Below are 26,384 nucleotides of genomic sequence, written 5' to 3'. Positions count from 1 at the left end.
CATCCGGGCACTGAATTCCAGTCATCCGGGCTCTGAAACGAGAACATCCGGGCACCGTACGAGACTTAACGAGATTTAACGAGACTCTGTAAGCCCTCCTACGCGACCGGCATGCAAGCGCCGGTTGGTCTCCAAAGGAGTCACAAAAAATAACTGCTGCCAGTGTCTTCTCAATGTTTATCAAGATATCAGTCGCTGTGCGTTTCATAATGCACGGAATTATAATTTCCGATTTCTAATAACGCGTGCAAAAAGCACATAAATGCCACGATACACTTTGTTGCCATACGTGAACTCTTAGGGGCTTCGCGCATCGAAACAAAGCCGCGCAGGCGCACAGGGGCCCGGGGGAGAAGCGCTGCGTTCAAAGGGCAAGGCATCGCGCCGAACGGGTGGTGGCGTTCCTCCCTTCCTTTACGGTGCGGTTCGGGTGTCCACCGAGATGGCAGAGAATTACTGCGCCATTTCCTTTCCTCAAAAAAACCTTGCATTCAAATGGCAAGGCATCGCGCTGAACGGGTGGTGGCGTTCCTCCCTTCCTGTACGGTGCGGTTCGGGTGTCCACCGAGATGACATTAGGCCCGTAAACATTTCATGCTTACTCTACTCTCGTTTACGGGAGAGGCAGAGATTTTTTTTCTAAGGCCCTTACACTACACTGAAGCTTATGTGAAAGGGGATACCACAAGCGAGCTAAAGGATTGCCTGTACGCTGGTGTGGTTTGGAGGTTTTTCGCCTTCGTTTACGCCGACCAGTACCAGTGAAAACTTCCTCTCGTTAGGGCCAATACTCCAAATCATTGCGCAAGAATGATTACCGAGTTGCTACCTAAGGAGATGTATTTTGCTCAGCTGTTTCTCAAGTCTGCAGTGATAACTAGCTATGGCTTCTCGCCAGCACTGCAGTTATTGTCTTTCAAGTAACTAATTCGGATAATTCGCAAATTGAAAATGCGCCGAGTTTGAAGAGGAGCCCAAGAAATATAAACGGGCAGGATTTATCTGACGACGGCTTTACTCCGATCCATAGCTCTTTTTTCCTTCACGTGAATTTTGATGGCGGCGAAATTAGAGACCTGTGTACGTGCGATGTCTGTTCCTGTTGAAGAAACCAAGGTGGTCATAATCTCCAGAGCCCTTCTCTAAGGTCATATAGCCTGAGTCACTTCGGGACGTTAAACCCACTAAAACCATAACAAAGGCTGCATTGTAGAACGTGTTGTCGGGCTAGTTGGTTATGAATATCAACTTTTAAATCGGCTTTTTTATTCATCCACTGAGTCTGCAAATTTTCTTAAAACTGTTGCGACATTAAAACAGCGAGCAACAGATGTATTGACTAGAAATCCCCCATACTGGCTAGTTCCTTATTTCCGCACCCAAAACAAGTTTCAGTCATTAAAGCATAATGTTCCATCACTTCTAAACAAATATCCAAAAGGCTTTTTTCCATCTAAGAAAGAATTTAAAAATTATTTCTGTAACCTCAACTGAACTGCTACGTTTAACCCTCAGGTTTGTTGTGTCTTGTCTTGGTTTTAAACTAATTGTCCTTTGGCCGTGTGCTTCCATGTCAACAAATGATTTTTCTTTGTCTTTTTATTGTCTCACTGTTTCATGTGTATGTATGCTTTATAAACCTGCTTCATTACCCATATATTTTCAATGTGATTTTTGATGAGCGCAGTTTCTTTTGTTAATCTATGTCGACTGCTGTCTTGTAAGGTGGCTTCTGGACCTTCGTCAAGTTGCTCTGTGCAACTTTTAGTCCAGGAGACCATCCAGAATTCGTTTGAAAAAAATATAGTTCAGACGTGGTACTTGCGGGAAACACACACATACACACAACAGGGTGCGGGACGAGCGCAAACTTACAACAGATTTTGTTCAACGGACAAAGCACATATTTCAAGACAAAAGAATACACTTTTAGCAAGCGCAGCGAAAAGGTAGAGCATGTGACAATCAGTAGCCCACCCAGGCCAGAACTTACATCATCTTATCGAGGAAGGCTACCTCACTATTGAACAGTACAACCGAAGAATCACTGACACCCTGTATCTCCTCTTTTCTTTATGAAATAGGCTTCCACAGCTTCATGTGCAGTTGAATCGCGACTGTTTCCCACAATTCTAATCTCAGTCAGCCATGGCCGCCAGTCGCAGCAGAACAGGAAATGCTTAGCCAAATTAGATATCTTTCCTGTTGTTAGCGATAGCCCATGTTCCCGTGCACGATGGTTCAAGCAGCGTCGTCTGGCCTACGTACGTTTTTCCACAAGTCAGTGGTATTTCGTAGACAAATCCGACGGCGCACGCCGCAAAGGGCCTAGCGTGTTTCTTCTTAAAAACACTTTTCTTTGTTCCTCGATTGATGATGCGGGCGCACAGCTTGGCCAGTTCGCCAGCAGAGAGACGGATGTGAGGTGCGATGTATATGCTGCTCGAGAAGACAAGGACCTTACAGTCATCGCCACGGGCTTGTTCACGGCCACTTCCATTCAGAAAGTACTGGATTTGTCCCGTCGGCACATAGTCCAGATTCAATCCCATTTAGTAATATCCTCGGCGTAACTACCAAAGTGGCTGATCCCACCAAAACCGGCCACACGTGCACCGATTTCTTATATCGAAACACCGATCTGCTACAAGTAATTTCGTACCTCGGAACATCTTTTAAGCGGCAAAGAACCCAAGTGACACAAGTTTCTATCTGCGTCATACCTCTGTTTTCTGCACTGTTTATACACGCACAGCGGTCACGGATGTCGATCAAATTCAACTTAAAGGCGTAAGCATTCTGTGAGGTATTTGCCGAGGCATCAGCCAGTGCAACGGTAAGCAACTCGGAACAACCGGAGACCACGTGAAGAGAGATGAGTTTACTGGCGCACATGCCAGATAACCAGCGGCTTTTCTACCTCCCTACTGTGGACAAACTTAGCTGCCATAATTATCAGTGACTTCAGTGTAAGAAAGATCGCAAGCCATCGCTTAATTTCCTCAGGCTACCATAAGCGTATACAGCGCACATATATGCTGTGTACTTATTACACTGTGCACTTATTACAAATATTTGTGTTCTTGCTTTTTGCAGGTAGCATTCGGCGTCTTGGATGTGGATATATGGCGGCATATGTCGGCTTACTTGTCCTCAACTTGGCAACCAGTCTCCGTGCTGACACTGAGACCGCCTGGCGCGAGACAACGACCTCCAGCAGTTCAACTTTATTATTGAGGCCATTTGGGTGAGTAGTTGAGCTGAGTTCTTCTGTGTGCTTGCTTGGTATGACAGTATAATCATGGACAATACTTGTTCGTCTGGCACCTAGTAATCGTGGAACAAACGGATATCCAACTCTGATTCACTAGCATTGTTAGACAAATTTCGAGACCTGCCCCTACTTAATAAAAGAACTTATCTACAAACGTACCTTATCCACAATCTACAAAAGGAACTGACTAGAGGAACGGAAAACTCGGACTAAAGCCAGCACTGCGCGCATTATATAATATAGATCCTAAAAAAAATATTTTACTTTGAATAGAAAGTGAGTCAAGCTGTGTTTATGTAAAGGAGTGCCTTCTAAGCGTAAAAACAGAAGGTTGGGAGAAGGAACAAGTCGTTGCTGAAATCCAGAAACGAGTCTGTGAACGCCCTTGCTGAGTTACATAGTCCGTCTTTTGGCCGAATCCAGGTCTTGTACGTTCAAACTAGAGAGCAGCTGAGGCGGCACTTTCTACACTGCTTCCTGTTTAAACCATTATAGTCATGTTTAGTCAATTCGCGACATACATTTTGCACTCCATGTAGTCATCACTCCATAAAATTAGATAGTATGTTTCATCTCAAAACGTTCTCAACGCCGAGCGCTTTCCAGTCAAAACCTCTGGTTCCACTGTGAGTAAGTTGTGTGAAAAAGGATTTGTGCGCTAATGTGTGACATCAAACCCGAGTTCAGCAATCCTTCCGTAAAATGAAACATTTGTTGGAGAAATAACTATAGTCGTTTGCGCTTCTAGAGGTTCAATGCCTTCAACTTCCAATTCCACTGAGCTTGAACTAGTTGCTTTAAACTGAGCATAGGATAATTGCTCCTTAATGTGGACATTCTGACAGTTATTGAAAAGCTAAAAGGCGAGAAGCAAGCTGGGACAGAAGTATTCAGAGTGATTTGTAACTGCTGACAGCACTATAGAGAACATGACTGTATGTAAGCTTTCTTAGGCATGGGCGCCAAAGTGTCCTATTACGGTATAAAACAGAAAGAGTTCACTTTGAATCATAAACCTCTATAAATTTCGTCTAAAGAGCATCATATTGAAACATGGCTTTTTAAAGTGTCCTTTAATGACTCTCAAAAAAAAAACCTTGGAACTCTTCCAGTTGACTTTATCGCACCATGCAAACCATGAGGTGCAAACAGAATGATGTGACGACTTCTTCCTTCTTTTTCGCAAACAGAAGAAAAATCATTTGTACCCGGTGTACTTTTTCTTGCTTCATAGTGATGAACTCACTTCACAGTCTTCCTCTTGCAGAATGGCCAGCCTCGCCACGATCCTCCATGGAAAATGCACTGGGAGTGGTCTATAAGGCGTCGTCCAGCACTGCAGCCACTACAAGAGCCATAGTGGAGACAGCGCCACCACCTTCGTCTTACAGCAAGCGCCCGGTGAGCGATTTCTGGCTATCCTGTTTCCTGATTCGTAGGCATGGCCTGCATGTTTGTAACCGGGACCAACCGGGTAGAACAAGGGTATTACAGCGAGAATTCACTGACGTCACAACGGCCGCCAGTTGGTTGCCTGTGGAGAACAGCGATAGGCTGCGGGCGTGTCTGATGCTATCATCGCCTCCTGCTCCAGCCTGTACTGCTGAAACTATGCGCTGGACAACAGCTTGGCGCCCGTGACGTCACGTCGTTACCTCTTCAAAGTGGTCACAACAGCAGGCGAATTTACCAAGCGCGTTTTCATTCCGCGAATATAGCATCCTGGAAAGCAACCTCCGCGATTATTGCACTGCAAAATGAGGTGAACTGAAGGTTATAAAGCAGCCCTTCAATTCCAGCGAAAAGTTATATTGGAATGCACTGCAACCTTTCATGCTTTATTTCCAAAAATGCTTCTCACATCGGGAAATGTGGTGCGCAGGGATGCGAAAGTAATTGGCAGCTCGCTGCAGTATACGCGAGAATACGATGCTAATAGCTCCTACTATGTAGCCAATGAAATACTGAGTAGCTACTCAGCCGCATCCACAAGAGTACGATTCGGAAGCCAGATGAAAAGAAAGGTAATGAAAAAATACTTCCTGTTTCAAATGCACTCCTTGTGTGTGTCCACGAAATGCAATTCACAGCAGTTTTCATGGTATAAAAAAGAGGAGAGAGCAAAGAAAAACACCAACGCTAGCTGCAAATTGGGCACTTTAACTTTCGCTCTGCTTATTTTTCCATGGTGTGGGGCAAGATTTACCTCAAAGTGAAGTTGAGGCATCCACCACCAAAATGAGCCAATTACTGCTCCGCTCCTTTCCTCAGAACCAACGGAGAGGGAAGACCGCGAATAAGACTAGACTTGGAACTATGCGACCTAATTTGCCCTGCGCAAGTAGGCCGAGAGGCACTGGTCTCTCTCTTCTCCCTGCAGTTTCATCGTGATGGAGTATGTTCGCTCTTTGATAGATCTACGATTATGGCTACGCAGCTACTCCCCGAAGAAATAGGATCTTCGGCGTTCTGGTTGTTTTTTGAATTAGTGAAAGAAGTTCGTCGTCTTAAGACCGGCCACGGCTCAGCCACTGGAGCTGCGGCTGTTGCTGCCTTCCCGTACAAGCTGTCCGCGCATTGGTCCACAACAAGTGTCGAGAGAAACTCGTTCTGTGCAAGTTCAGTAATTCCATTGAGTAGTCTGGAAGATTTTAGGAAGATTTTAATGCATTCTTCCTAACTCTGTCACCTTGCGTCGGCGAATGGCGGAAAGATTCGACTAGAGGTGAGATTAAGCCTTTCTAGATTCAGTGTTCCCAGCACCTTGGAGAGCCACCGAGGATAGTAACGGTTCCACCGCGTGCCACTCCGAGACGTTAATTATCCTGGAAATAAGGCACAAATCGGTTGGCAACCCTGGGAGTGCAATAATTTGTTTAACTTACTTCATGCAACTGAAAAATAACGTCAGAAAAGAGGGGCAGCTGTTCTCAACATAGTTTTTTTTTCTTTTCACACATGGTTATGCGTATGCATGGTTTTTGCAGGAACCTGCTGGCTATATGGATGGCAAACATGACTCGGGGTCAGTTATGTCAATTTGCCTGCTCTGAACTTGGCGAGCTCTCGGGCAACCCGGTCTAGCAGAACGTTAGTGAAAAAAAATTGCATTCTTGATTGAATGAGCTAAAAAGATTTTTTTCAGTTGTAAAAGGCATTATGCGTGGTGTGCGCCCCGACTATACGTGTTCTTTTTTGCGCTCTTTTTCTGCATCCCTCCAAGAACTAACCTGCATAAATATGCAGATCCAGCCTTTCCTGGATAACAGACAAAATCACAGACAGTTACTGCTGCCTGCCGCTAGACCCAGCGACGGGCCCTTGCGCTGATTAATGTAATATCGCTTCTTCCTAATTATTTGTCTTATTTTCTGACAGAGTGCGCGTGCGTCACTATGTTCTCATTCGTGACGTCAATTTGGTCAGATGCGGTGCCATGCACGCTGAATCAACCTTGGAACTCATGGCATGCGGACAAGTCAGTGTAGTGTGCTGCGGTGACGTCGTGAATGACGCCACTTCATGTTGTCCAATCAGCGTGGAGCGATGTTAAGCCGACAGCTCCAGAGGAGATGCCGCAGAACGAGAAGACGCACCGCTCCTGCAACTGCTGCCACTATAACAGACCACAGATCTCTCAAACCCCGGACGATTACTGCATGGCCATATGGGGCGCGTACAGTTCATACATGGTTCCGAAAATAGTATCGCAGGCCTCAGTGCATCTATATAGGGTCTGCTGACGACGAACATAAATAATCCGGCAACGTTGAAAGTGGTTTATGCAGCAGCTGAAAGGCTGAGCACTATTGTAAAGGCCACCCCTCAATTCTATTTCATTGCATAACTTCCAAGCCCAACACGCCACTGTACTAACCTTGAAATTAACGTATATGCCCGGAGTTTCATCTAGACGCTGGTACTCGGGAAAGAAAAACCCCCAGTACAAACAACTAGCAACGTGTGCAGTCCTATAGTAATAGTGGTGTTTGTAAGACGTCTGGTGTCAACTGTGTTTTGTTTAAATGAATCTCCTATATTCTTTCCCTCTCTTTGCGCTGGTACAATGTGGAGTGGCTACCAAAAAGAAGCAAAAATTTTGACGTGCTTTGTTTTGAAGGAGAAGCCCTTCCTCTCAGTGGCCAGCTTAATTTCGAACAGACACATATAGACCCTCCATAGCATTTCTGACACACAAAAGCGGTCAGTATACAGCTTCAGTAAGTGCGGTTTACCAGAAGAATATCTTGCTTAAGTGAATCAAGCATTTCACATGTTATGCTCTCAAAACACCAGGTTAATGTCGAGTAGCTGAAGGCTTCAGTTGTCAGGAGACTGAGAGCAGCAGTAACGGCAGCCCATTTGTCTTTCACATGATGTGCATTTGAATACTTGTGGGCGTTATGTCCATCACCATTTTGATGCAGAACCACAGCAATGTTCTGTGCACGAGTGCTCCAGAGCACGAATTCCGCTGTGCCCACCATCATTCAACATACCCATAACACATGGTAAATTTCTCCGCACATGCATGAAAACGGCTAACAACAAAAAGGTTCGCAGGGGTTCCATCATATCCAAGAACAGCTAGCTAGCTACCTTTGGGCGCGACCTTACGATGCCACAGTCGACGACAAAGATCACACCACTAGGGGGAGAAACCGAAATATGTTCATTCAGTCATTTTTTTTGCTCAAAGAAAGCATTTAACCGCTTGCAATTTTACAGCTCTACCAAGGGTCAGCAACTCTGTTAATGTGGCTAAGTTGAGATGAGGAGATTTAATCTACGGTACCTCTGAGCTTATTTGACAAGAAAGGCAACCTGTGGCAGGCTCCTTGATTGGCCAGAAACTGGCAAGCGTTTCCCCAGCAAAACTAAAAAGTACGAATTTTTTATCAGCAAACACTGTCTGCGGGCAGACTCAGGGACGTACTGAATCCTTTTGCATGCTGGATGGGTGATCATATAGCCTTGAGACGCTACATTCTTTTGGACTCTAAAAAGAAACCTCGTCCACGCTCTCTACGCATGTGGAATGAAGCAATTTTGACAGTAGTTTGCTATGCTGTTCTTACTTAGCTGGTTTTAGAAGACTACATGACGTCATTCGTGTGCGGCACCTTCCTGACCACGCTGACATCCATAGGATATCCCCGCGAAATCTTGACAGGATAGGCGGCCAGGAATTCCGGAGAAACTCCCGCGGATATCCTTATGCTTTTCGCCGCGGTTTATGTATCGAAGGGAGGTCCGTACGAATTCCTTAGAATTTTAGTGTCCATTGTTACATGCCATTCCGGCGCGTGGAACATCCTTATAGGCTGCCACCTTAGCACAGTCTTCCAGGCCCCGTGAAAAAAGGCTGGTGCTGTAGGCGACAAGTTTACAAACTGCACAAAATTTGCTGGCCTCTTTCCTGTGCCATTATTGCTAGTGAATAAACTCGTTATAAAGCGAAAGCTTTACTACACCATTTTCTGCGAGTTCCGCCTGCTCCATCGCTCTGACCTTCGGCGACCTTGAGCCGCTCCAGAGCTGCGCCGAAACCGATGAAGAGCGGGAGCTTCGAAAGCAAGCGAAAGGCGCATAACTGGCAACCCTGGGACAATAAACACCTTAGTCCAAGCTTAAGCTACGTGACATAATGTGACGTAATAGTCGTGACAGACGTGTGCTACATTACTGGCATTCACAAGGTTGTGGCAGAAACGCGGCACTAGGCGCCAGTCTGTTGTGCGATATCAGTGCTCGTTAAAGGTCCAAGGTGGTCGAAATTTTCCGGAGACCTACCCCACCTCTTCTTTTCTTTTTTTACTCCTCTATTCCTCCCATACAGCAGGGTTCCAGTGTCCACCGAGATATGTTAGACCATCCTTTCCTTCTTCAAAACTAACTTTAATTTTCATTTCTATAGGCCTTCGGCTTTCATTGTGTTCATAGGCGTTGACAACGTTCGGGACTAACGAAATGAAGTGTGCATAACTGGCTCCCTGGGTCAGCGGACGCCTCAATCTCGATTTTACTGCGTGGCAGTCGTGAGAGATATGTGGGTTGCATGCATTACCGCTGGCAAAGTTGAGGCAGACACGTGGCATTACAGCATTAAGCCGCAACATTCATTGGGGCGGCATTGCAGCAATAGGCCGCAGCATTCACTGGGTTAGCAACTCTGGAATGTCGCCTCCATCGAAACTCGATCCCGACTGCTGCGGTTGACTTTCGATGTAGGCGACATTCTTTAGGCCCGAGTACACTAAGAAGTCAGTGCACGATAAAAACCCCAGGTGGTCGAAATTCCCGTAGCCCTTTACTACAGCGTCCTTCATAGCCTGTGTGTCCTTGGGACGTTACACCACCAACTAGCAAACCAAACCACTCGCGATCAACCATTCGTATAACTGCCACCTGCCAGGGTGGCAGGGTGCTCGTGCTGCCAATCCAGTGCCCCGAACGCACTCAACATTCGATACATCACAGGCTCGCTGCCTAAGCAGTTAAACCGCAGCTAGTTTTCTTTTTTAATAAAGTCACTTTAGCACTACAATCACCTTTCTCGGCTGGCTTATGTGAGCACTCAGCAAGCACCTGGCGCATCCAATACACTGACATGAGGAAGTGCCGTTTGTGTACTCAAAGCAGCTCTCATACGGCATTGGTTCCTCAAACACCAGAGCGCCGCGGCTCTTCCAGAAGTATTGATTATTCTCAACACCATGAACACCAAACCATATTTCTGCAGATGGCTGGGCCAAATTTGAGAAGCATGTCCGCGTCCGTCCGAAGCAGGAACACTATGCAGCCGGAGGACGGGAAGTCAATCGGTGTCACCCATCACCTGCGTGGTGAGGCATCACATTCCGTCTTCATAACCTTGGCAGCCATGACGGACCATGTGGTGGCCTCCATGAGTGGAAGCTTCTGGTACAACTCGACACACAAGGTACGCATACATGTCAACATCTCACTGAGGCAATGCATAATTCCTCCCGCACGTGGTCTAAGCCAGTATGAAACAGAGCATATTGGTACTCATTATGCGAAAGGATTTACGTCACTGTGATGCCAGATGGCCTTGAATTCGCTAAGGCGTGCCTGCCTTGTCTGGGTGAGTGGAAATTTACTAATGTATGCTACTCAATGCTCGAGGTGTACTTGAGAGCCCCAGGATGTAACGCGGGCCCGAGCGTGGCTAACTGCAACGTAAACACTTTGTGCAGCTTGGGGAAATTGAGCTGTTTAAACTTCTTTTTAATCGAGGCTTCCCGAGGCGCAAATTCTAGGCAAGAAAGAAGGTACTGGAAAGCAAGATATCTTCGCAGGGTGTATTGTTATTGCTAGAAAGTAAATTTTTAGGCATGAGCATATTTTGTCTGTCAACACGCGAGTGGATATGCTGAATTTCATTGATCCCACACACATACAAATATTTCTGTGTGGAGTGCTTACAGGAACCTCTCCGCGACTTTGGATGTGGAACTTGACCTTAATTCCGGATCGCTACAAAGTTGGACGAAACACTCTCTCAGTGATGAGCGCGGCAATGCCGTTGATGCAAAAAGAGACATTGACCTTAATTCCGGTTGGTTCGCTCCACAGCTCGACGAAACGCTCGCTGTGATGAGCGCGGCAATGCCGCTGACGCAAGAAGAGACTTTGACCTTAATTCAGGTTCGCTCCACAGTTCGACGAAACGCTCTGTGGGATGAGAGCGGCAATGCCACTGACACAAAAACAGACAATGACCTTAAATACGGTTCGCTCCACAGTTCGACGAAATGCTCTCTCTGTGATGAGTGCGGGAGTGCCGCTGACGCAAAAAGAGGCATTTAATGCTAAAACAATAAAGCCAGCTATCAAAAAAATACACTAAGCACTCGAGGTCTTGCGACTCCCCATCAAGATCGAACGAATTTTCGCCCACGCTAAAGGAGGGGAGATACTACGATCCAGGACGGGACGAGCCCCACAAAAATTGTTTCCCCAGGGGATCACCCCGCTGTCGGAGAGCCACGCCGACGGTACTGCACGCGACGAATAACCGAGCCCTAGAGAGCACACGCACGCAGCAGCCACGCTCTCCGTGCCATTGCGACGCCGACGCCAGCCCTAGTTAGCGATCCCAAGAGCTAGAGAAGGATCATCCCGGGGAAGCATACCGAAGGTATCTGTCGGGGGCGAGTCCCCACAAGGTAGAAAATATTGCTCTAAGTAGCCAAAAATCATTCAGTACTTTGGCTGGGCCAAGTACGAGGACCATGTCCCCACATACAAGCGGCGCTGCATTCAGAGGAGGCACCTAGCGAAGAGCAGTCGACATCTGCCAACACGTGTGTGGTCTGGCGGCTGGCTTTAGCTTCGTGGCCCTGGCTGCCATGAAGTCCCCACGTGGTGGCCGCTGGTGAGTGTAGAAGTCGCCGGTCTGGCTCGACACCATCGACGCATGTGTTCACCAAGTATGAGAGATTAGTGTATAGCGTCACTGCAAGGCACCTTAGGTGTCAAACATTTCAATACTGCTACTCACACATGTTTTGTAAACTAGAGAGCAGTTCTTGTCTGATATTTTTTCTTCTTTGCGATATCTGAGAAACGCTTAGGATCAACGTGTATTTTCCTGTAGAATGTATTGCAGTTTCAACGGATGTGTCCTGGTGCTCATTTACAGCGGTCGTGCTTCTTAAGAGGGAAAAAATGCGTAAAGAAATCATCTCAGCGAATGTTATCATATATTTCATAGTCTTACGGCAACTGGGATACGGCCTACACTCCCATGATTTCGGGTCCGGTCAGTCTTCGGAGAATAGCAGCCGCCTAGTACCGGACCCTTCGGAAAGCATTCAGTGAAGAGGGCGGAGGGCTTTGACTGACAGGTGTATTTTGTTTCCTCCTAACCTCCGAGTTCTCCTGGCAACAATGAGCGAGGTAGGAAAATGAGGCCCTACACCAACTTAAAACCAATTACAGGCTAGATCTAACAGACACCATGCAGGGATGATTTTACGTATCTATAGGTGTATCTCGAACTTGAACGGATCGTTTCTCTGGAAAAAAAGAGAGTCGAAAATTTCTTCGGCAAAATATTCTTTCTCTTCAGCTTAGCGACCGGTATAACTTGCGAACCTCCGCAAGGTCACCACCGCAGCATACTTTTCTTGAAAACTCTTGAAAGAGAAACGTCGAGGCACTATAGTTACAGCCTCATTTCCTCGGCACAATTTAAGGATTGAACTGCGCTTTACTGAGTAAAATTGTCTGTGCAACTTTGCTCTCGTCAGATCTGAAAGCCAGAAGTTTTAAACTGGACGAAGCGTATCTGACTTTCCATTTGAGAGAACAACAGTTTGAAAAAGCTGATAAGGAAATATTTATAATATGCGCAATCCATATAAGATGTTGTGTTCAGGAAAGTAAAAACAGCGCTAAATTGTACACAAACCACACAGAAAGACGGGCAGGTTGGGCGCTGACTCCAACTAAGTTTATTGAAAGCCACATGTAGCATATATATAGCCCGAGGAAGGTGAACGCATGAGTATTTCCCACATGGCAAAAACACACACACACGGACGATAACTTCCCATAATCGCGTATTTTTTATCAATCTGTGTTCACTTCCTCGTAGGGAGATAGAAGTGGTGCTGACGCACATGCCACCCCTCTCTTTGATAAATATGGCTTTTGCCAGTTCGCACGCTAATCTATCCTTACTTCTGGTTAGAATTTTAATCTCTTCAAGTCGTGGTGTATAGTGCTTTTTATTTTCATCAATGCAAGAGCGGCAATGGGCGGGTAGGTTTTCGAACGAATCTGATGCGTTCCGTAACGACCTATGTTCCCCGGCACGCTCGTTGACGCAGTGTCGAGTCTGAGCGACGTACACTTTGCACATATAAGGGGGATCTCGTAGACCACTCACTGCCCTGGCACACCTTACGTAGGGCTTTGAGTGCTTCTTCCCACACCCAGATGTTGCTTTAGCACCGCTGCTAATCTTGGAGAACATCTTGGCCCATTTGCAGGGGGCGGAGAAGGCCATGGGTACTCCGTACTTGTTGCCAACTCGTTTTAAATTATGGGACATCTTGTGCATATACGGTATCACCACTGATTTGGCTTCACCAAAAGGGTCTTTCCGCCGTTGCCCCTTCGGCTTGCCCTAAAGTTTCTGCAGCAATTCCTCGGTTACGCATGCCAAGACGTGGCCAGGGAACCCTGCTTTACCCAGTCTGTTCACCTCGCCCTGGAAGCTCTCCCGCATCATGTGAGAGCACGACTTGAGGAGTGCTGATTCCATAGAAAGGGTGGCGATATCCCTCTTAACAGTCTTGGATTGAGCCGAGTCATAGGGTAAAAAATCTTTCTTGGCCCTGGGCAGGTAGCGCCAGCAACCACTTCCTTCCTTCAGCTTAATATTAAAATCCAAAAACTGGAGGCGGTCCTGTTCAGGAAGCTGAAATATGAAAGAGAGCTCCTTCCCATGTTGTGTGAACATTTCTAAACTTTTCATGGCAGTCTCCTCTTAGCGGCCTGTGTCATGTCTCATGTCATGTCATGTGTCATGTCTGTGTCATGTCATATAAGATGGTTGCTAAAATGATGTCATATTTGCAAACTTCGGAAGTAAGGAATTTGTACTTCCAGTAGCTGGCACCAGTACAGCTGTCTTAAAACGTTAATTCAGTTACAGACAGCACTTGTTTCGGGGGTGAACATCAGCCCTCCAGCCAGACCCCACAACCGGGAATGCGACGTGGGGAGGGTATAGCTGCCCATGGCAGATGAACATGTAATTCGCAATACCTTGATTTCAACATACCCACACGGTGCATTTCGACAGCGAAAGTTTCATATTTTTTTTCGTGACTGGTGTTCGAGCGCAGTTCGTGACGCAGCGCAGTTCGCAGCGCAGAGAGCGCAGTTCGTGACTGGTGTTCGAGCACCGGTGTTCGAGCACAGAAAATCTCAACCTGAATGAATGCCCTTCTAATTTATTCCAGCGCTGTCCAACACACCTCAATACTCCAGTCCATCTGGTTGTAGACAGAGATTGGCAGAGAGACTGCGGTGAGATGCGAGGTATACTGCTGCTCGACTCGGTATGGACTGCATAGTCATCGCAGCGTACTTATTCCTTGCCGCTACCGTTCAGGAAGCAGTGAATATGTCCTGTCGGCACATATTCGGAACTCATCCAGCAATATCCTAGGCACTACCACCAAAGAGGCTGATCCCACAAAACTGCCCATGCATGCACCGATTTCATATATCGAAACACCGATCTTCTACAAATCAGTTCGTACCTTGGAACATCTTTCAAGCGACAGAGACCCCGAGTAACATAAGTTTCTATCCGTGTCATACCTCCCCAGATGCCAGTCACAGATGTCGACGAAATTTCATTTACAGGCGGTAAGAATTTTGTAAGGTGTTCGCAGATGTGTCACACAGTGCAGCAATTCAATCATTTGAAATTCACTTCTGTTTCAAAATCGCAACCAAACACTTAACTAATGCATAGTAGACTCGGTATCATCGTTTAAATACCTCGGCATTCTGCTAAATACTAGCATAACATGGACAGACCACATCGAAAATATTACATCTAAAGCACAAAGAAAACTTGGCTTTCAGAAGTGGCGCTAGCCGACAGGGACGCCAGACTACAATCATTTGGCATCCCTACCAAACCACCCTCAACAATATACTTGAAGCCATTCAGAATAAAGCCGCGCAATTCATCCTATCATCGTACTCGAGATTTTAAAGCATTTCATCTTTGAAGCAAGAGCTCAACATGCCGCCCCTCGCAATGCGCAGAAAATTTGCCAGATTATCTTTTTTTCACACTCTCTTTCACAGCAGTACATAATTTGCCCGGTCGCACATCTTACCGCCACCTCATACTACACGTCGCACCGATCATATCTACAAAGTTAACCCCATCTTCGCTCGGACGGAAAAGTACAAGAATTCGCCTTTAACATTGTCAATAAAAGAATGGAATGAGTTGCCCTCCAGTATCGCTACCATAATCCAGTTTTCCTTATTTCAGTCGGAACTGTTAACTTATCTGGAATCCCAGCGCGTTCAGTAGCTAGATTTGTTTTTATATCACTTACTTGCAAACCAGTATGTTCTCTTTCTTTGTTATTTGTGCATTTTTTGCAACAGTTTTTACGTTCATGTTCTTTCTCAACCTGATGTATTAACCACCTAAAGTGTTTTTCTGCCTTTGAAAATTGTGCGGAGCCGCCGCGGTGGCTCAGCGGTTATGGTGCTCGGCTGCTGACCCGAAAGACGCGGGTTCGATCCCGGCCGCGGCGGTTGAATTTCTTTGGAGGAGGAATTCTAGAGGCCCGTGTACTGTGCGATGTCAGTGCACGTTAAAGAACCCCAGGTGGTCGAAATTTCCGGAGCCCTCCACTACGGCGTCTCTCATGGCCTTAGTCGCTTTGGGACGTTAAACCCCATAAACCAAACCAAAATTGTGCTTTTATTAGTCTCCCCCCCCCCCCCTATGTAATGCTGCCAGTGGGCCCTTACGGTATTTGAATAAATAAACAAATAAATAAATAAATAAATAAATAAATAAATAAATAAATAAATAAATTATGAACTCGGAACAACCGGAGACCGCGTGAAGAGATGACATTAGCGGCGCACATGCCAGATAACCAGTAGCTTTTCTACCTCCCTATTGCAGACAAATTTGGCTGCCAGAATCATCCGTGACTTGAGTGTAAGAAAGATCGCAAGCCATCGCTTAATTTCCTCAGGCTACCATAAGCGTATACAGTACGCATATACGCTGTATACTTATTACACTGTACACTTATTACAAATATATTCTTGATTTCGCAGGCAGCATTTAGCGTCTTGGATGTGGATACTTCATGGAATTATATGTCGGCTTACCTGTCCTGAACTTGGCCAGCAGCCTCTGTGCTGACACGTAGACCGGCTGTCGAGACGGACGACTTGCTGCTGTTCATCTCTTTTCGAAGCCATGTGGGTGAGTAGTTGAGCTGAGTTCTCTTGTGTGCCTGCTTGATGTGACAGTTTAATCATGGACAATACCTGTTCGTCTGGCACCTTGTAATCGTTGAACAAACGGACATCGACTCTGATTCACTAGCGTTGTTAGACAAAGACTTTCGAGAGCTGGCCCTACTTAATAAAATAACTTATCTACAAACGCACCTAATCTACAATCTACAAAAAGAACTGTTAAGAGGGAACGGAGAACTCGGACTAAACCCAGCACTGCACGCAGCATATATTATAGATCCTGAAATAAAATATTTTACTTTGCATAGAAAGTCAGTGAGGCAAGCTGTTTATGTAAAGGGGTGCCTTCTAAGCGTAAAGACAGAAGGATGGGAAGGCCCGACTCCTAGGCGAAAGCGAGGAGCCAGTCTGTGAACACCTTTGCTGAGTTACACAGTCCGTCTTTTGGCCGAATCCAGGTCTTGTTCGTCGGAACAAGAGAACAGTCGAGGTGGCACTTCCTTCATTGCTTCATGTTTAAACCAATAAGGCTATGTTTGGTCCATTCGCGACATACATTTCGCACTCCAGGTAGTCGTCATTATATGAAATTTGGATAGTATGTTTAATCTCAAGATATTCGCAACGCCGAGCGCTTTCCAGTCAAAACCTTTTGTTTCACTGTAAGGTGTGTGAAAAAATATTTCTGCGCTAATGTGTGACTTCAAACCCGAGTTCAGCAATCCTTCCGTAAAATGATACATTTTTTGGAGAAATAACTATTGTCGTTTGCGCTTTCAGATGGTTCAATGCCTTCAACTTGCCCTTTCATTCAGCTTGAACTAGTGTCTTTAAATAGAGCATAGGGTAATTGCTGCTTAATGTGAACGTTCTGACAGTTATTAAAAAACTAACACGTGAGAAACAAGCTGGGATAAAAGTATTAACAGTGATTTGGAACTGCTGACAGCACTATTGCTTCCCTAGGCATGGGCGCCAAAGTGTCCCATTATGGTATAAAAACAGAAAGAGTTCTCTTTGAAACATAAATCTCTATATATTTCGTCTAAAGAGCATCATATCGAAACGTGAGTTTTTCAAGTGTCCTTTACTGACAATAAAAAAAAAAAACCTTGGAACTCACCCGGTTAACTTTATCGCACCAAACAAGCCACGAGGTGCAAGCAGAATGATGTGACGACTTCTTCCTTCTTTTTCGCAAACAGAAGAAAAGTAGTTTGGACCCGGTGTACTTTTTCTTGCTTCATAGTCATGAACTCCCTTCACAGTCTTCCTCTTGCAGAATGGCAACCTCGGCACGAGGTCGATTCTTGCACTGTTGTTCATTTCATGGCACTGTATGTCGGCTTGCTTGTCATGAATTTGGCAAGCAGTGTTAGTTTTGAGCGAGAAGACCGAGACACGCGTAGCATACTGGGACGAAAATTTTTATAGTGAATATTAACTGCCCAGGGCAGTATTGAGAACAGGACTTTATCAACTTTCATAAGCGTGGGTAACAAAGTGTCCCATGTTTGAATAAAAGCAGGAAACGAGTTCTTTGAATCATAAACCTTTATTATTTTCGTCTGAAGAGCGTACTATCGAGACTTGGCATTTTGAAGTGTCCTTTCCGAGCAGCAAAAAAACGTCGTACCTTCACGGTTTACTTGATCGCACAAAGCAAACCACAGGGCGCAAACGGAATGATACGCCGACTTGTTTTCTCTTTTTCACAAACAGAAGTAAAAAAATTTGGACCCGGTGTACTTTTTCTTGCCTCATTATGACGACTACCCTTCACAATCGTCCTCATGCAGAATGGCCGGTCTCGCCACGATCCTCCATGGAAATGGCACTGGAAGTCCATTGGCCCCTCTGCAATGCGTCTTTCGCGCCAGAAGCGACAGGAGCCATAGTGGAGACAGCGTCACAGCCTTCGTCCTACAGCAAAGGCCCCCGTGAGCGAGCGATTTCTGGCTATCCTCTTTCCTTATTGGTTGGCATGCCCTACAGGAGTGTTGACTGGACGTCACAGCGGCCATCATTTTGTTGCCTGTGGGGAATTTCGAAAGGCTGCGGGCGCGTCTGATGCTATCATCGCCTCCTGCTCCGGCCTGCACTGCTGAAACTATGCGCTGGACAACAAAATGGTGTCCGTGACGTCATGTGATTACCCCCTCAATCCACTCCAAAATTACGGCTCAACCAAGGGTCAGCAACCCTGTGAATCGTGAGCAGATGTAATGCATAGTACCTATACCGCCACGGTGGTGGTGGTGGTGAAAACTTTTAATTACTGAAATAGAGTTTGGGAGCCACAGAGTGGCCCCGCTACATGGTCGGCCTCCCTAGTCCGGGACACCGCATGACAATGCCCCGTCTCTAGCCCGTTTCACCAGAGCCCTTTGGGACTCAAGCGAGGAGCAGTTCAGAAGGGCAGTCTCCCATGCCTGTCTGGAAGGGGTAGGGGAAGGGGGGAGGTGGCGATTTTGAGTACATGCCCACACCATGTGGAAGATATCACAGGTCTCCCCACAGTGTGGGCACCGCCCATCCGTGTTAGGATCGTAATGCTTTAAGACTGCAGGACAGAGTAGAGTACCTGTCTGCAGGCGCCTTAAAGTTCGCTCCTCCGTCTTACTCAGACCCTTTGCAGGGGCCGGGAAAAGGCGGTGGATGTCGCTACAATGCGTTATAATTTCCTTGAATCGCAGCAGCGGCTGGTTAGTCTCCGAGCCAGAAGAGCTGGGATGAGGAGCCCAGTGAGTAAGCGCTCGGGCAGCCGCGTCAGCGGCCTCATTACCTCGTAAGCCCTGGTGGCCAGGAGCCCAAATGATTCTTTTGGGTGTTGGATCAGTGGCAGTCCGTCTTAGAATGCAAGCAGCTAAGGGGGAGATCTCCCCTGCCAAGTAATGATCACATGCTTTTCGGGAGTCCGTAATGATGATTCTCGAATTGGCGTGGTCGGCAGCAAGCGCTATCGCTACTTCCTCGGCTCGCATTGAATTCGGGGCTCGAAAAGAGAATAACACCATCTGTCGGGCTAGTTGGTTGCGATCCATATGTATCAGCAGCGCGAACACCACACAGGAAGAAGAAGGAGAAGAAGGTAAAGAGCGCTCTTTACCTTCTCCTTCTTCTTCCTGTGTGGTGTTCGCGCTGCTGATACATTTCGAAAAGAGAGTCCATCAACGTGCATTTCCTGGTGAACGACAGCGGCCGTGTAAAATCCCGTGGGCGATGGGCCTGCTACGTCTACATAATATACACCGGGTCGGGCCGTGTTGTCTCTCAAGAGCCCGAGCCCGCGCTTGTCGCCTGTTTACGTGCATGTCGGTGTCCATGTTACGGGGGAGCGGGGAGACCCAGAGCATATGGCGCCACAGTACTGGGATACGCTCCGCCTCCTCTGGAGTGCAGTCGTGTTGGATGTGTAAGCGGTTTAGCAGGCGGTGACCAGGGGCCGTCTGCATGAGCCGCGTGTATTGGTTCACGAGGTGGGCCTCCCGCAGCTCCTGGTAGGAGTTTAGCACCCCCAATGCCTTGAGTTTGGCATTAGAGGTAGCCACCGGGAGATCCAGGGCTCACTTAGTTGCCTTGCGGATGACGGCGTCTATTCGCGCCTCGTCTTGCTTAGTAGTGCGGAGATATGGCACGGCGTAGAGGATCCGGCTAGTCACGAAGGCATAGACGAGCCGAAGCGCGTCCCTGCCCGCAGACCGCCCCGCTTGTTGGAAACGCGGCGGATCATGCGCCCTACCTGTTCGCCTACTCTCTTGAGTTTCAGAATGGTGGAGTCCGGTCTGAGTCTGTGGTGAATGAAAAGGTCCAGAATACGGAGCTCCTCCACCTCTCTAATAGGACCTCCTGACAGAGAGATGTGAATTGCTGTCCTATCCTTTGGGTTCGCTCTGACATGCAAAAGCTCTGATTTCGCTGGAGCACATTGGAGTCCACAGTCAATAGCATACGCATCGACTATGGAAGCGGCCTGCTGAAGGCGGGCCTCCATGTCCCCAAGGCTCCCCTCAGTGGTCCAAATTGTAATGTCATCTGCATATAACGCGTGTTGAATGCCTTCCACCCGGGCCAGTTGGCTTGGGAGGCGAATCATAGCTATCTTGAACAGGAGCGGTGATAACACCGCTCCCTGAGGGGTACCCCGTGTTCCCGTCATGTAAGGGCCGTATTCCTCGCCCTCAATCCGAAGGAAGGCCTGGCGATTAGTCAAGAAATCTCTTACATACGCGTAGGCCCTAGCCCCACAATCGGTAGAACTTAAGTTGGCCAGGATGCTTCCGTGTTTAACATTTTCGAAAGCCCCTTTCAGATCAAGGGCGAGGATGGCTTTGTCATTGTGTTGCATAGTTGTGGGTCGTATTACATCCCTGAGCAGCTGGAGCAGGACATCCTGTGCAGACATGTGGGGGCGAAACCCGAACATGGTGACTGCAAAGAAGCCCTTACTCTCCAGGTATGGAGAGAGGCGATCCCGAACCATCGTCTCCATAAGCTTGCCCGCACATGAGGTCAGTGATATGGGCCTCAGGTTGTCCGTATTCATGGCCTTACCTGTTTTAGGGATAAACGTCACAAGTGACGTTTTCCACTCGGGAGGGAGTGGACGACCGTCCCAGATCTGGTTGATGTATTCTAATAAATGGAGGTAGGCTGAGTCCGGTAGGTTCGCCAACAGGTTCACTGTTATGTGATCCCGTCCCGGAGCCGTACCCCGGCGCATTTTTGCTAAGGCCGCCTTAAGGTCGTGCAACTCAAAAGGGGCATCAAGTGTTTCATTAGGCCTGCCGGCAAGGGCGTCCGCAGAATTTTTTGCAGGGGGGGGCCCCATTGGTTGTTGGCGCCGGAAGGGGGGGGGGGGGGTATGTTCGTAGCAAAAAGGCACTATTTGCGGAGTAATTTTATTTATTTATATATAAATAAAAAATAAGTTAAATACACACATGAAAGAAAAATTACAAACAGCAAATTAAAGCGTGGCTAGGAGAGATACATTGGAGTTTATCAACAAAGAAACAATCAAAATTAATAAAATATGCAAAGATATACTGTCACTTCGTGGAGAAGAGTGCTCAGTCTTGCTGCATACGGGTTCTCGACTCACCCGGATTGATGACCAGCACACAGTACAATATGGTCACAAACACGCAACTACAGTCACTCAGTCAGTCTTCCTTGAACAGCAACTGTAGGCGCCTCGGATTTTTCTGGGCGAATTGCGTGATTACGCGGGTGATAAATTCATTTCTGTGCTTCATTACACGCTCTCGGTGCATACTCATCATACACATTGATTGGAAAAACGGTTGAACGCGTACGTTGAAAACAAAAGATGACTCTATATACAACGAAAACTTATTTACAAGAAAAGTGCACGCTCGCAGCTTCATACACCTCGCTCCATCTTGCTCGCGCATCCGCACAGTCGAGCAACCGCACACACACTGCTCGCCGCTCGTCGTTTTCTCGTCCGCTGTCTCGGTTGTTTTCAGCTTCGGTGACAACCGGCCACGAAAAACACCGAAGCACAAACACAGCGGCGCGCACACGTGCAAGGGCTTACTTCCGCGTGACTTCCGAGGGGAAGGGACACTCGCCACTCCGGTCGGAAAATTTGTTTTGTGTGTTTTTATGGGGTTCAGAGCCCCAAAACGACTCAGGCTATGAGGGACGGAGTAGTACAGAGTTCCGGATAATGTCGACCACCTGGGTCTCTTTACCATGCACTGACATCGCAAAGTACATGGGCGTTGTTGTGATTTGAGACCCAGCCAGAGGTGACAGGCGAGCCAGGCAGGCGCCATCGGGCTGCGTTGACCGAAGGCGCTGGTTTTCGGAGAAGACGCAAGGAACGCTGGTGTGGGGGCGCCTCTAGAGACTGCGTCGCCGTGAACAAAAGCAGCTAATGCCCTTTGCCGAATTTCTGAAAGCTGCGCTTCTACCGAACTGCGCTCTCCCGTGGATCGGAGGAGACAGCGAGCGGCGGCGCCAACTCATCGCCCGCTTGCCCCTGAGCAGCCCGACAAAGCGGGGTGGACACGGCTGATTTGTCCTTCCCTCCTGAAGAGTTCATCGGTGGCCGGCGTAACGAAGGCGAAAACAAGATGCCCTGTGCACTGTCTGCCTCCGTGTCGCTATCTGTCTAGAGATCAAAGAAGCAGACACCCATCTCAAGGCGGCTCGAAACACATGCTCGCCGGTGCCGCTGTATGTCTGCAACAGGTCGCCCTTCAACAGAGCTAACGATGGTGTGGTTTGAAAACGGCGTAAAGACGCGCGCCCGGACGCGGCATTTCGCAGATGTGACCCAAAGCGTGGAAGCGGGGCTGCTTTTACCCTTTTGGCTGAGCGCACCACCGCCCCTGGCGTGCGGCCATCACTCACGATTCGAGTGAGTGATTTTCCAGGGGGGTGCAGCCGCCCCCCCTTGCCCCCCCCCTCCGGACGCCCATGCCTGCCGGTGTACATGTACTCAGGCCCAGGCGGGTCCTCCGTACGACAAAGATATCTGTCGCACAGAGTGTCCGCAAGTTGCGCCGTCGTACCTTGATACCCTTGCATAGCCCGCCGGAGCTGCTTTTGCGTCTCCCCTCTCGTTTGAGAGGGGTCGATTAGACTGCGAAAGAGACGCCACGTCCCCTTCGAGCTCATCTGATGCCCCGAATTCAATGCGAGCCGAGGAAGTAGCGATAGCGCTTGCTGCCGCCCACTCCAATTCGAGAATCATCATTACGGACTCCCGAAAAGCATGTGATCATTACTTGGCAGGGGAGATCTCCCCCTTAGCTGCTTCCATTCTAAGACGGACTGCCACTGATCCAACACCCAAAAGAATCATTTGGGCTCCTGGCCACCAGGGCTTACGAGGTAATGAGGCCGCTGACGCGGCTGCCCGAGCGCTTACTCACCGGGCTCCTCATCCCAGCTCTTCTGGCTCAGAGACTAACCAGCCGCTGCTGCGATTCAAGGAAATTATAACGCATTATAGCGACATCCACCGCCTTTTCCCGGCCCCTGCAAAGGGTCTGAGTAAGACGGAGGAGCGAACTTTAAGGCGCCTGCAGACAGGTACTCTACTCTGCCCTGCAATCTTAAAGCATTACGATCCTAACACGGATGGGCGGTGCCCACACTGTGGGGAGACCTGTGATATCTTCCACATGGTGTGGGCATGTACTCAAAATCCCCACCTCCCCCCTTCCCCTACCCCTTCCAGAGAGGCATGGGAGACTGCCCTTCTCAACTGCTCCTCGCTTGAGTCCCAAAGGGCTCGGTGAAACGGGCTAGAGACGGGGCATTGTCATGCGGTGTCCCGGACTAGGGACGCCGGCCATGTAGCGGGGCCACTCTGTGGCTCCCAAACTCTATTTCAGTAATTAAAAGTTTTCACCACCACCATCTGATGAGCTGCGGCGGCGCAGCGTGCTATCCAATTTGAATCTGAGAGTTCGGCAGCATACACTGCAGCTTGCTCTGTGAGTTTGACTATGCGGTCGCGTAATTTGCGATTAGTTTTCTGCTTTTTCCACCGTTTAGTTAAGCTCCGGCGCGCTTCCCACAAATGCAGGAGGTGGGTGTCCACTGCGGGAATCTCTTCGGTGGTTTGTTGTGTTGTGACGTGTTGTTTCTGAATGTTGTATATGTGGTTAGCCCACTCCGCGTAGCCGCCGGAAAATAGTACGGGAGGGATAGTGTGATTTCGGAATTTGTGCCAATCGGTCAGCTTGGCCTCACCCCATTTTTTGCGCGCTGCCTTCGCCATGAGTGTAATCCGGAGAAGGAGGTGATCGCTGCCTAGAGAATCTCCCAAGTTCTCCCGAGCAGCCGCTCTAGCATTTTTAACGAGAGAAAGGTCTGGACACGTGTCGCGGGTTACCGAATTCCCCACTCGGGTGGGATACGCCGGGTCCGTGAGCAACGTGAGGCTGAGGGTGGAGATGAGCTCCGCCAGCTTACGTCCTCTTGCCTGTTCGAAGTGGTAGCCCCAATGAAGGCTGGGAGGATTGAAGTCTCCAACGATCACTAGAGGCTCTTTGGCTGCCATTTTTATCGCGCGAAGGAAGATTTCATTAAAATTTACGCGCGGCTTATGCGGAGGGCAGTATATGTTGAGGATATGTATTGACGGGTCGCGGCGTCTGAGAGGCAGTACCCGGACCATTGTATATTCTTGCTCGGTACTCAAGTCTTAGTCGACCTGAACCCCGGTGTAAGCCTTATTCACCAGGATGCACGTAGAGGGGCCCCCCTGAAAGGTGCTGTAGCCTGATAATTTAGCGTCTATGCCGGGCTCCTGCAGGGCAACGAGTGCCGGCATGTCACCTAGGGACTGCAGGTAGAGCTGGAGGTGTGACCGTTTTTTCCAAGCAATGAAACCCCTGCAGTTCCATTGGATGATTTGGAATTTTTCAAGGTTTTTATCATTCCTATTAGATGTGCTAGCCATCTTGTTCTATTTATTTACGGGGGAACGGTCTAGCTGCGGTGGCTCAGTGGTTATGGTGCTCGGCTGCTGACACAAAAGAGGCGGGTTCGATCCCGGCCGCGGCGGTTGAATTTCTTTGAGGAGAAATTCTAGAAGCCCGTGTACTGTGCGATGTTGGTGCACGTTCAAGAACCCCAGGTGGTCGAAATTTCCGGAGCCCTCCACTACGGCGTCTGTCATAGCCTCAGTCGCTTTGGGACGTAAAACCCCATAAACCAAACCTTATTTAATAAGGCAACCTATGACAGGCTCTTCGATGAGCCACAAAATGGCGTGTGTTTCTCCATCAGAATTAAAAAGTGCGCATTTCATGGCAGTAGAGATTGTCTGCGGGCGTACAGAGTCCTATTACATGCCAGACAGGTGATCCTGCAGCCTTCAGACGCTACATTTTTTAGTACTGTAAAAATAAAACTCGTCCACGCTTTCTACGTATTCGGAACGAATAATTTTTTACAGTTGTTTGCTGTGCGCTTTTAACTCTGTTTTAGAAGAGTACATGACGTCACTTGCGCACGGCGCCTTGCTGACAACATAGACATCCAAGGGATATCCCTATAAAACTCGAGAGGACATGAGGCCAGGAAATGCGCAGAAACTTTTGCGGATATCCTTTAGATATTCATTTCGCCGCGGTTTATCTATTTCCTACTCAGTTTTATTGAATAATGCTTCTAGATTTTTTGCTCATGGCCAGCGCCGCCACCGACGACAGCGGCTTTTCTGCGACACAGGGCCCTTAACACTGTCTCGTTAAAATCTGCATGGTATTCCCGCTGTCAACGCGAGCGTGTAAAAAATCATATGCAAAACAGATATCATTCTACAGGAACACTACAAACCAAAGTCACACAACGCAATCAAATTGAGCAAACATCTACAGATCGAAGAATTTCTAAGAGCTTCTATACTCAAAATCTAAGGCCCTCGTTTCGAAGCCAGTCTCTGTTGCACATTCAACAGCATTATTTCATTCATTTATGAACCTTTGATGACACAAACAAGAAACGAAAATGAGAGGAATACATTGCAGGCAACTTTCATTAGTACACAGCTTTTTTCTCGCGAACATTCCGCAGACTTAATGAGAAGTGAGCCGCCACGGTGGCTCAGTGGTTATGGCACTCAGCTGCTGACCCGAAAGCCGCGGATTAGGTCTTGGCTGCGGCAGTCGACTTTCGATGCAGGTGAAAGTCCAGAGGCCCATGTAGTGTGCGATGTCGGTGTGCATTAAAGAACCCCATGTGGTCGAAATTTCCGGAGCTCTTCACTACGGCGTCCCTCATAGCCTGAGTCATTTTGGGACGTTAAACCCCCATAAACCATTAATGGTAATGAGATGTGATTCGAGTAATCATCCGTAATATCAGCAACACCGGCTATCCAACGTTTAACATGTCACGACATCACTACAGAAATAATATTGAAGCCAAGTTAGTGTCTGTAATATCGCTGAAACGATATATGCACCGGATAACATATCAGGACTCGCGGCAGACATATTCAGTGGGTACTCGGAGGATTTAAGATGTGTTTCTATGATTCGGATATTTCTGTTGCCTGGTGTTCCCACTGCGCAGGTTAAAGTGCTTCGAAATCAAGAACTGGATTAAT

The 26,384-nt window shown here is 47.9% G+C and overlaps 1 protein-coding gene across 14 annotated transcripts in view; it reads left to right on the top strand.

Moving 5' to 3' along the window:
- The window catches only part of LOC149334590 (uncharacterized), a 110,365-nt gene that overhangs the window by 30,507 nt on the left and 53,474 nt on the right, over positions 1-26,384 (top strand). For all 14 annotated transcript variants that reach the window (XM_089555224.1, XM_089555223.1, XM_089555232.1 and 11 more), the window contains exons 6-10: positions 3,097-3,247; positions 4,542-4,675; positions 10,017-10,217; positions 16,139-16,285; positions 18,085-18,225. The gene's annotated coding sequence lies outside the window, so the exon portion shown is untranslated. The remainder of the gene's footprint in view (positions 1-3,096; positions 3,248-4,541; positions 4,676-10,016; positions 10,218-16,138; positions 16,286-18,084; positions 18,226-26,384) is intronic.

This window comes from Amblyomma mixtum, chromosome 8, assembly GCF_055824585.1.
Source record: "Amblyomma mixtum isolate Tamu chromosome 8, ASM5582458v1, whole genome shotgun sequence".
NCBI classification, from domain to species: Eukaryota; Metazoa; Arthropoda; class Arachnida; order Ixodida; family Ixodidae; genus Amblyomma; species Amblyomma mixtum.
This window is presented reverse-complemented; position numbering and strand designations above follow the sequence as displayed.